The sequence below is a fragment of the Alligator sinensis genome, unplaced genomic scaffold (genome assembly GCF_000455745.1).
Source record: "Alligator sinensis unplaced genomic scaffold, ASM45574v1 scaffold794_1, whole genome shotgun sequence".
NCBI lineage: Eukaryota > Metazoa > Chordata > Crocodylia > Alligatoridae > Alligator > Alligator sinensis.
In genome coordinates, this window is record NW_005842125.1 from 1,073,509 (window position 1) to 1,085,403 (window position 11,895).

General features: G+C 46.1%; 1 non-coding gene across 1 annotated transcript; it reads right to left on the minus strand.

The window, feature by feature from the left end:
* Positions 1–8,152: 8,152 nt before the first annotated feature.
* TRNAS-GCU lies at positions 8,153–8,223 on the minus strand. Its single transcript has one exon. It is a non-coding gene; the product is annotated as a tRNA-Ser (tRNA).
* Positions 8,224–11,895: the final 3,672 nt, after the last annotated feature.

Consider the following 11,895-nt stretch of genomic DNA (forward strand, 5'->3'; position numbering starts at 1 on the left):
CAATACTGTACTCTGATAGATGTAATAACATGCATCTGAAGGAGGAGGAAGAAAACACTGCCAATCACACTGGCCAGTGTCGTCTCACTGTTTTTGTGTAGCTCCCTGATGGTCTGTCTACGATTTGTTGTCTCTGGTCTCACACTTTATTATAATCTCTTTGTGGCAGGAGATATTTTTTCCCCTTGTTTGTAGAGATCCTAGAATGGAGACAGTTCAGGTCCATGACTGAGGCTCCTAGATGCTACTCCAATACAAATATTGTTCTATTCTTATAATTTTATTTATTGAAAGCTAAGCGAATATTGTGAGAGTTGCTCCCACTGCTCAGCAAAATCCAGCGCAATTGGGAAGCTCAAACATCCATGCAGCTTGAGTTCCAGCCTTGTCCTTATGGCTCACCAAGAACCACAGCCTGTCTGGAACTCTGTGTAATTCAGAGACATCTAGTGCTGAATAATATATGCCAGTAACATCATTACAAGCACTGAGCGCTGCCCCAGAAAAGCACAGCTTTTGTTTAAAAACAGGTGAAGACCATGGTCATCCCTTTGGGAGCACCTCAATTTTGGAATTCATTCTTGCTATAATCTATCTCGGAGGATCCTCTCTTAAAAGCTAAATTACAAAATAACCCAGATGCTTGCCTCTGGCTAGCCTGATGACCTGGATTTGATCCCTCTTATGTAAACAATTTTCATTTGTAGGACAGGAGGGGAAACTTTTGTTCTTCTTCCTTGAGGGAACTAATGTTCTTTCAAATGTATGCAAATACCCCCTAGATCCTACAGGAATAAATGTGGGAAACAGCAGCCTGGGTTACGAAGAACAGAATCTAACAGACTTGATCACTTTTTTCCGGAGAAAAGACAAATAAGTTTACAAATGTATAGACAAAGGGAAGATAGTGGCTGTAATTAGGATTACAGCAAAGCATTTGCTGTAATGTCTCATGAAATCTTATTTGTCAGATTAATACAAAACATCTCGACTCAGAAGGATATCCTTATGTGGATGGAAAAGGATTACTGTACAAAGGCCTATATTTCAAATACATTATTATTATTGTTGGTGTAAATACATTTATTGCTGTTGTTATACTAGCACGATATGCTAGATCCAAGGCCCTCTTATATTAGATATTTCCAGGTCTGTCCCAAAGAGTTTACAACCCAAATAGACAAGAGAGGGAGAGGGAACTGTTATCCCTGTGGCATGAGTAGGGCACACTGACATATCCACAATTCCACAGGAAGCCCACAGCCTGGCTAGATTTAAACTCAGGCCCTGACTTGAATCCTATTTTGCCTACAAATTATCCTCTCAGAAAGTGCAGCCTTTTTGTTGCACAAACGGCTAGTTTCGTGCCCCTGGAGGCTTGTCCAATCCACCTCTAGGAGAGAGTCACACACACAGGCTGGGTCCAATTTTAGATTTATTGTTTGCAAACAAGTTTGACAGGGGAGCTTAATGCTCAAATCCGTGTCGACCCCAAACAGAGTCTGGGGTTCCTTTTTATAGCTAACGTAAACAAAAGATTCTAACGTGTCGCGTAATTATTGGCAGCCCAAGTATTACGTCTTATAACATATGTCTAGCAGGTACATGTTCTATGATGGTTTATATACATGTCTCATTTACATCTTAAATCTCCTCCCTGGGGCCGTCCTTAAGTCCATTTCGGTCATTCTTCGGTCAAGGTCTGAGTTCTTCACATCAGCATCTTTCCCTGTGCCTCTTCTCTTATCTCTCGTAAGGAGTTATTTATTGCATCTGTTCTTGGCTATGTCTGTAGAAGTCTAGTGCTACTCGTAAATCTGTCATTGGCCTATATGCCTTAGCAGAAGCAATTGTGTAGTGAAGCCAAACAGTTTTCAGCTGTGAAGCCTTTGTGTAGTGAGATGAGACATTTTTACCACACAGCTGCTATATAAACGTTATTGCAAAATCATAATGACTAGATTATAACATATTTTTACCACATTTTGGAAGAACATTTTTTATTATTTCCTGGAGTGGAAAACTGACCCCTAGTACATGGGACCAGGCTCTGTTAGGCAGCTGAGCAGGACCTGGAGGCACATTCCCTTGGAGGCAGCTCTTGGAGGCAAGTCCCTGGAGCAGCATGTGGTGGCAGTGAGCGGGACCAGCCCATAACATGCAGCTCCCACCAAATCCCTGGCTGCACATGGCAGCAGCATGTGGGGCCAGCCCTGCCCAGCCCCATAGTGCTCCTGCCTGAGTCCCCAGCTGCATGTGGTGGTAGCATGCAGGACCATCCCCACCTGGCCCCATAGCACACAGCTCCTGCGCTCCTGTAGTGTGTGGGGCCAGCTCAGCCTGGCCCCATAGTGCATGTCTCCCCATACTCCTATCCCCCAGTGGGAGTCCCTGGCCTGAATTCTCACTCTTACAGGCAGGGAGGCTGGACACAGCCAGGGGGTGGCCAGGCAGAGCCTTCTTGTCTCCAGTGCCCCTGGCTGAGGCTGGGGTAGGTCAGGCCAGGCTGGGGTGGGGGTGGTTGCTTAGCCATCAGAGCTGCATCTCCTGCATGGAGGTGCTGGCTTGCAGAGGGGCAGAGAGAGCCAGGGCTTCCAGAGGGGTCCTGTGGGCTGGATGGAATTGCCTGGCGGGCCAGGTCTGACCTGGGGGCCATATTTTACCTGCCCCTAGGTTAGATCTTTGGCCTAACATAGAGATGACCAGGATGTTTGCCAGTGTAGACAGAAGAAGATCCTGTTGTAGTCTCTTATTCATGTTTCCCATTATTACCTGTGGAGAAAAGGTCAGAATCACTCTGAGCTCAGGAAAGGATAAAGATGGGAGGAAGAAGCTAGAGCTGTCAGGCGGATGGGAGGCAGGACACAAGGGAGGTTGCAAAGTGGAGCCATAAACCGTGTTGTTTTTGTGCAGGAGATGGGGAAGATATCAAGGCAGGAAACTGAAAAGTTCCTCCCTACATTTATTTAGAACTCCACTGTGCAGTGAGAGCCATAAACTGTTCATTCCCCATAGGCAAGGGAGACCAGTGTCTGCGTTAGGAGGCTGAGCACTCTCCACGGCTTCCTTCTGGCTCAACAAAGAGGAGAAGTGTAGCAGGGTTCTTTCCAGGGGTGGCCGTGAAGCCTCTGGAGTCCCCTCAGCCCTTGCCCGCTCTACTCTCTTTGGGCAGTCACCCCTTCACTCACCTACCACACCTTCATGGATCTTGCTTTAGATAAGGGAGGCTGCCCCAAGGCTTCCCAGACCTGATCTTGCCGTCATGGTTGTTGCCTTATGGGCTAATCACATGGCTCTGTCTAGCCCTACACCATGCCCCAGACTTCACAGGTGTTATCACCAGGGATCCTAGTCTTCTCTGATTAAAAAAAAACCCAAATCCTGAATTTTTGGATAAAAAAAAGTAACCCAAAAAATCCACATTTTTCCTTGATTAAAATGAAATGCCTATATTTTTATATTAGTGGTGTTTCATTTTAATCAGGGAAAATGTGGATTTTTGAGTTACTTTTTTAATTTAAAAATTGGGGATTTTTTTATCAGAGAAAACCAGGATCCCTGGTTATCACCCAGGAGTGTTCGTTTAACATGCTCAGCTCCTCTCTGGGCTCCTGGACCCTCTGGTCCTGCTTTCACATTCAGCCCTCTTTCCAGGCCCCAGCCTTGCCTCAGGCCTTTCTCTGCCAAGACCTGCCTCTCCAGGCTATGGCTTCACCTGCCGTGTTCTCAGGCCTTTTTCTCCCAAGGCCTGTGCAGTTCCTGGGCTCTGGCCTGTTTACCCCAGCTCTGCGGTCCTGCTAGGAGCCGTACCACAGCCCTGCAGGCAGAAGCACCTCTCCTTGTGGCTCCCAGGCCTGGACTGCTAGACTAGCTCAGGCTCAGGGTTTATATAGATGCAGCCCCACCCCTTCCTGGTCAGCTGACTTCTTAATCAGCCCCTCCCCGCCTGCAAGCAGCAGGCACCCTAAGTGCCCTGTCACGGGGTCAGTTAAGCCAACACCTAAGGAGGAATCGCTGAACCCTAATTGGAGGAAAGAACTGGTCTGTCTCTTGTGGGGAACTGCACCTTTAAGAGGCTCTGGCATGACTCAGTTAGAACTGGCTGTTGTGCTGTGTTGGGCAATGCTGATACGTTAGCGTTCAGTGAATGAAGCAGACTGTCAGACTCCTGGGCTCTGTGTGATCACTGAACAATACTGTCACTCATAACTAAGACCCAGCCCTAGAAAGTCAGTGGCACGGAAACAGTGTGGATCCCAGTTGCTTGCAGCTGAGAACTGAGCTGGAATACGTATCTCATTGGAACGAGCAGCTATGGACATACTGGGTCCAATTGGTCATTCCTTCGACCTTGTGTAAATGGAGCAGGGAAATGCCAACAAATCAGAAAGACAGCATGCTACACTCACTCTGATGATGTATAAAGGCCTTCATGGGGTGCACAGAGATCAGCACCACACACCACCAGCCACTGCCCTTTGGACCCCTCCAGCTCACCACTGAACAGACTAGTGCCATCAGTTGACCCTTAGATCCATATGTATAATTCTGGGAAGAACTGATAAGCAGCTCTAGGACGCAAACACATTGCCTGGGTCACACAAGCCCTTTGCTTAGCAAAGCTGGTTCACTCTGTCCCTGAACAGGACTGGGCTACAATCCCAAACCCACAGCCTGCTTGTTGTGTAATGTGAGGTATGAATTGCCCTTTGGCACTGCAGTGGCATGCGGTGCCTCCTTGGCCAAGGACAGGAATCAAAGCTGAATGCAGCCAGCTGTCTGGGAAAGTCCAGAGTTCCTGTTCTAGAGTCATGATCTGGGGATGGGGATTGATTTAGTTTGCTGCAGAAAAGTCAGCCAGTAGGAGTAGTGGGGGCAAACAGCTTAGCTTGTTTTGAGATGGAGCCTGATTAATTTATGAGCTGCGTTATATGAGGATTTGGCTTGATGACCCTGAAGATCCCTCCCAGTTGTATGTTCTGAAGTTAATAAAAACATTATGTAGTCTGGTTTCCAAATGACTGCTCATCCCAATACCAGGGAGCTGGAGCCCAGTGCTCACAGAGGAATTCACACTTGACTTTTTGCTTTTGAAAATGTATATGCTGATTTCCCCCACTGTCACAAAGGGGCCCTAATACTATAATGTGCTATCTCAGGATTGTACAGTCAGCTCTCATGATCTTATAATACATCTCACCATATTTGGTGTTTGCTGTAAAGCTCCAGCTCCAGGAGTCATATGACTGCTGGAGAATCTTATTCTCACTGAATAAGAGGACATTTCTAGCTGCTGTGGTTGCAGAGAAAAAGCTTGAAAAAGACCCAAAAGGAGCAAACCCTGGAAAACAAATTAATTAAAAAATTAAGTATCCTATGAGTTTATGGCAAATTTTGAAGCCTATTAATTCACAGTCCACTAGAACAGGGCGGGGGGGCTCTAATGCTTGGACTTTACTTCCATCTCCCTCACTTTTCTCCTGTGATTGGAACTTACAAGGAGGTGGTTTGGCATTTCTACATACAGATGTGTACTGTAGGTGAGCCCCAGTGTACAAAGGACCCTCAGGTAGCAAGGGTGGATTTCAATGGGTGTGAGAAGCTTCTGTAGGAAGCAGTTCTTCCAAGCCTCAGCTCCTCAGGCAGAACATATAATTGTGCATTTAATTGTAAACAGAGGCTTAAATCCCCAGCAGATTAGCCTCATGCTGCTGGAGAAACATTCTTCCTTTTCAAGAAATGCTCTAGGGTCACTGCTGAGTGAGAAATTGGCAATAGCAGCTTGCATGAAAAATGAGTACCCCATTGTTTGAATATTTTGTGACTCTTAAAATGTCACTTGAAAGGGGCTGTGTTATTTGCTTCTGAAAATACATCTCCTGAGTCACCTCTGCTTATTCTGAACTAACATCCTTTTCTGCTCAGGAAGCCAGTCATTGTGGTTTGTTACCTTGTACCCAGTGCTGAGCCCATCTGTACTTGATTAACTCTGCTCCCACATCCATCCACATCAGAGGAAAGACTCTCCCAGCTTTGGATCCTGTCTTTCATGTTCTCTTCTAACTCAGTCCTCTATCTCACTGGTCTTTCATAATGCTGCTCTTTCAATGCTTCCCAGTTTGGGCTAGATTTTATTTCATTTATGAGGTGTCTGAATGGACTTAGGCACTGAAATGCGAGTCTATTCCACAAGTCCCTGAAAATCCATTAGTGCAAACGTAAGTGGGTCCTCCACTTCGTCATTGCTGATTTGTGCCTCAATCTTTTAATTTCATTACAAACACACAAAAAATAAAGTACTCTGAAAAGGCTGAAAGAGTCTTAACTTGTCCACAGCAGAAGGGTTTCATGTTTCATTTCAAATTGACTCGTCCTTTTCAGACTACACTACCCCACAGTGCACTGATTGATGCACTCAGTTTTGATCCCCCCCCCCCAAGGATTTTTTTTTTTTAGAGTTTTGTTTAATAGGAACTTTTGAAAGTTTTTGATTTTATTCCATTTTGAAATGGGAAAAAAAGAACGGAGACCATGGAATTTTCTGCATAAGGGAAACTCCAGTTCCTGCCCCAGGCTACTGAACAATTGGGAGTGTGTTTATGCTTAGGAGCTCCATCTGAGCCTGGGGATGCATCAAACCAGATGCTGTACACTCCAGTGGCAAGTGACAGCCTCTGCCCCCAGGAACTTACAATCAAACTTACAAGGCAAAGTGTGTTGGAAGGGCAGGCTCCTAATTCTTGTTTCCATGCCTGCAGCAGTATTAACTGGCTTTGTGCAGAAGCACTATGGCAGCTGGGCAGCTGGTATTAGCTCAGGGGCAGGCTGCACAAGTTGTAGAGGAGAAGGCAGGTGGCAGTTCTGTGCATGTGGGCAGAGGTGTAATAGGGCCACTCTGAACCCTGGGCGGTGGTGGTATGCCAGGGAAATGCCATCTGCCAGTGGTGGTGGTATGGCCAATTGCTAGTGGTGGCAGCATCTATTTCTGTGCCCCCCTCCCCAAAAGCAGTTGCTGCTCTGGTTGCTCCCATTCAGTTATGCTACTGCATGTGAGCAGCAATGGTTGCATAGATAGAAGCAGCTGTGTGGGCATTGAATATGGGGGCAAGAACTATGTTCTCCTTTTTCCCAGGTTTCCTTCCCCTGGTGCGATAAAAGAAGCCTAATTTGGGCTTGAGCCCCTTGTCCAGGCCAAGCTCCAAATGACCAAAAATGGGAAACAAGCCCATTTCAAGAGTGCAACGCCCTGAGTAGCAGATTGAACTGTTCCATGTAGAATGTCAGTCTGAAGACAATCTTTCTTTGTAAAGGAAATGATCCAGCCCCACACATTGTGAGGCAGCTCTTCTCCTTCCCCAGTTTTAGCAGCTGCAGGCTCCTGCTGAGACTCAAATACTCGATGGACAAAGGTGCCATTTAAAAAAGAAGCTTTCCTACCAATTTTGGCATGATTTGCAACAAAACCCTGCAAGTTCTTCCAGCTCACAGTTTCTGGTCAAACTATTTTGATGGTTTTGTCACTTACTGGCAGTTCTGGAAAGCTCTGCCTTAATTGCTTGTGCAATACTTGTACAATACATGAGCAAAATCACATTAGTTCACTTTTCATATTGTTTTCTTCTCAGCTGTCTCCTGCAAGTCATCCATTTAGAGCAGGGCCTGGAAATTACTTTCTGTTTGCTGTCTCAAAAGGATAGAAAAGGGTCAGAGGCTGCCAAAACTCCTGGACTGAAATTCTAGCCAAACAAATTCTTCTGAACTGTTTGCTCAGCGTTCCATAAGTAGCACACATTAGTGCACCCTGTTGATGCATCACATCACTGAGGCAACGCACAGAAGCAGTGCTGTCAGAATATCAACACTCAGTTACAGGGATCTCTTCTTCGACATATGAGGCCAGACTCTAGTCCACCTATTAGGTGTCTAAGTAGACTCGGGCACTGAAGTACTATCTTATTCCACCCAGCTTAAACTCCAGAACATCCATGTATGCAAAAGGATTTTTCTCCTCAATATTTTGCTGTGATTCATTTTTAAGGGTCAAATGCTGGGATGTTACAAAAGTAGGTACACTAATGAATCTTCAAGGACTTGATTAGGGTGGAAGTGTCAAGGACTACCTTCAGCTGCTAAGGTATGCAAAATATTCATTTGCACTGGCTGGGAGTTGAACCCAGATCTCCTACATAGCAAGCAAGAATTCTACCATTAAACCACCAATGCTTGACAGGAGCTTTAAACTACAAAGGTAGGCCATTCTCATGCGGAGGAACAGTAACAAAAGGGCTGGGAAGCCCTCTTGGCTAAACAGGGGTATCATGGTTCTCTTAAGAAAAAAGAAAGAGGCATACAAACAATAGAAGCTCAGGGCTTGCCCCAAGGAGGACTATACAACAATGGTCCACACTTGTAGGGAACAGATTCAAAGGGCTAAGGCGCCAACTGAACTAAAATTAGTGACAGGAGTCAAGGATAACAAGAATTCCTTCTTTAGGTGTGTAGGTAACAGGAGGAAAACAAATGGGAGTGTGGGGCTGCTGCTCAACAACTTAAGACAGCACTCAGGAGAAAACTGAACTCCTGAAGAACTACTTTGCTTCAGTCTTTCACTGGGCCAAGGGCAAAATCATGCCAGAGTAGGTACAGAATAAGCAGGGTAGGAATGACTGCCTTCCTACTATTACTGTGGAACTGGTGTGTGATCATTTGAAAAAAAAAAAGACACATATAAATCAGCAGGACTGCATGAACTTCATCTGAAGGTGCTGAAGGAACTGGCTGAAGTCATTGCAGGACTGCTGGCAAAACTTTTCTAGAACTCGTGGTGCTCCAGAGGTCCTTGAGGACTGGAAGAGGGCAATGTTGTGCCCATCTTCAAGAAAGGGAGGAGGGAGGACCCAGGTATCTATAGGCCAGTCAGCCTAACTTCTGTTCCAGGGAAAATCCTGGAAAAAATCATCAAGGAGTCTATATTGGTTACGCTTGCAGAAGGTAGGATTCTGAATGACAGCCAGCGTGGCTTCATCGCAGGCAGGTCTATTCTTACCAACTTCATCTCCTTTTACGATCAGGTAACTCGCCACCTGGATAATGGAGAGGAGGTTGACACTGTCTACCTTGACTTCCAAAAGGCCTTTGATCTGGTATCCCATGATGTTCTCATGAGTAAATTGGAGAACTGTGGACTCAACTGTGAGACAGTTAGGTGGGTAAGAAGCTGGCTGCAGGATAGGACCCAGAGAGTCCTAATGAATGGATGTGTGTCATCTTGGCAAGAAGTGGCCAGTGGTGTCCCTCAGGGTTCGGTGCTTGGTCCAGTGCTATTCAACTTCATCAATGATTTGGATGTGGGATTGAAGAGCTCACTGGCCAAGTTCATGGATGACACCAAGTTATGGGGAAGTGTAGTCATGCTTGAAGCTGGGCTGCAGATACAGGCAGACCTAGACAGGCGGCAAGTTGGGCAGATCGGAACCAGATGAAGTTCAACTTTGAGAAGTGTAAAGGGCTCCATCTGGGGACAAAACCCTCCTACACACCTATAGTGTTTGCCCTTGGCCACTGGGTTCCAGGGCTGGGGTACACACTCAGACCTCCGTGACCCTGGGGTTCTGTCCTCAAGTCAGCATTCAGCAGAGACTGGTGGGGTGGTAAACAGCTTCATCTTTATTAGGAACAGGATTCAGCAACACACATGCTCACAGCTTGTGGGGAGAGCAACAACCCACCACCAACAAGCCATCCCAACAGGGCATCAGGGGGAGAGACTGGAATGTTCCACTGCAGGCCTCTTACAGGTATATTCCATATACCACAACACCTACAGGCTTGGCAATGCCAAACTGACCAGCACCACAAATGAAAGGGACCTGGGGGTAATAATAGACAACAGCATGAATATGAGCTGGCAGTGAGACACAATAGCCAACAGGGCAAATAATACCCTGGCATGCATCAATCAATGCATCTCCAGCAAAACTAGGGAAGTGATTCTTCCACTCTACTCAGCATTGGTGAGACTGCAGCTGGAGTACTGCATCCAATACTGGGCGCTGCACTTCAACAAGGATGTGGTAAAGCTTGAGAGAGTCCAGAGAAGGGCCATCTGTATGAACAGAGATTTGCACGTCAAGCCATATGAGGAAAGGCTGAGGGACTCTTCAGCCTGAAAAAGAGAAGGCTGAGAGGGGACTTGATAGTGGCTTACCGCTACATCAGTGAAGTACATCAAGGCCTCGGTGAACAACTGTTCACCAGGGTGCCCTTGAGGATAACCAGGAGTAATGGCCATAAGCTCCTGGAGACCTTTTCAGGCTCAACATTAGGAAAAACTTTTTCATAGTCAGGGTGTCCAGACTGTGGAATAAGCTCCCTCCAGAGGTGGTGCAATCGCCTACCCTGGAAATCTTCCAGAGGAGACTAGACGGTCACCACGTTGGGGGTCACCTGGCTCCAGTTGTCTTTCCTGCCTAGTGCAGGGGGGCTGGACCTGATGATCTTCTGAGGTCCCTTCCAGACCCTTACAATCTATGAATCTATGAAGTGAATTGCACTGAGGCATGTAGGCCCATTTGGATACCTAAAAGGTGTTAACAGAATCTGGACCGTAGTGTACTCAGTGCTCAATAGTTAGATCAAATGGATTGTCAGCAATCAGCTCTCTAGAGGGAGCTAGTGATTTCAAATACTGGGTTTCCATCTCTTGATCTTGCCCTGTCAGTGTTTTCATTTGGGCATGTTTCTGCAATAGCCTTGGGCTGCAGCAGAGAACTCTGATGACAACCTTGCTACCAAGCCAAACTCATACAAGTACTGCCATAGTAGAGGCTTACTTCCTCCCTGCTTTGATTAGAACAGAAATAAAAATAAATTGATAATTACATGCATCTGAAGAGCTGAGGTTGGATTTCAATGTCACAAGGCCTGTAAAAGACTGTGAATCAGTTTGTACAATTGTGGTGAGGCACACCTTGCTCAGACATATTATATTGGTATGTACATTTGGGATCTATCTTATATATTCATCATACTGGCTTCCATGGGACTATGGGTTGCTTAGCAGTTGAAACTCAGGCCCCATATCCAATGACCCTAAATTAGGACTTAGAAGCCAGACTTCAGGCACCTGGTTTTGAAAGTTGTACTCACAGGGGTAACGATGAGGTTCTGCACCCTAGGTAGAAGCTGTGACCAGGTGGGTAGCAGTGGCAGTGGGTGCTATTCTTGCACCCTCTTTAAATGGGCACCTGGGACTGGTGCATTGGTTGCCCACCCCTAGTTGTGCTACTGGTCACAGCCCCAACTCATTTAACAGCAAGTCTGTTTCACACAAACTTACAAACCTTTTACAATTATAAGCAAGGTCTGTTAATGCTTCTTTCAATTACTCCATTCTGAAAATACACTTGCAAATAGACCTCCTGAATGGTGCCTGACATCACAATGATTCGTTTATTCATGGAGCATTATTGGTGGAGCTGTGTTGACTTAGATCAGGGATGTCAAACATACAGCTGGCTCACACAACCCCATTATCCAATCCCCATGGCCTTTGGGTTGGAGAGTCAAAACAGCTGGATGGAACTTTGTTCATGCCTCCCTCTTTTGTCCTAATGGCTATAGAAGCTCATGAGCCTTGACCATGCTAGCCCAGTGGGCTGGGCTTTGATGAGCCCTTAAAGTATTAGAGGCTTTATGATAGGGAAAGTGTGCATGGCACAGCTGAGTCTTTGTTGCAAAACTGCTCCAGCATAGCACATTCCTGATACATTACTGCAAAGCCTTGTCAATATCTTAAGAAACAACATGGCCTAATGCATACAGTGCTGCATAGGGAATCATGAGACTTCAGTTCCTTTTCAGGCTCTGTCATTGACTTGCTGTTTGAGCTTAGAC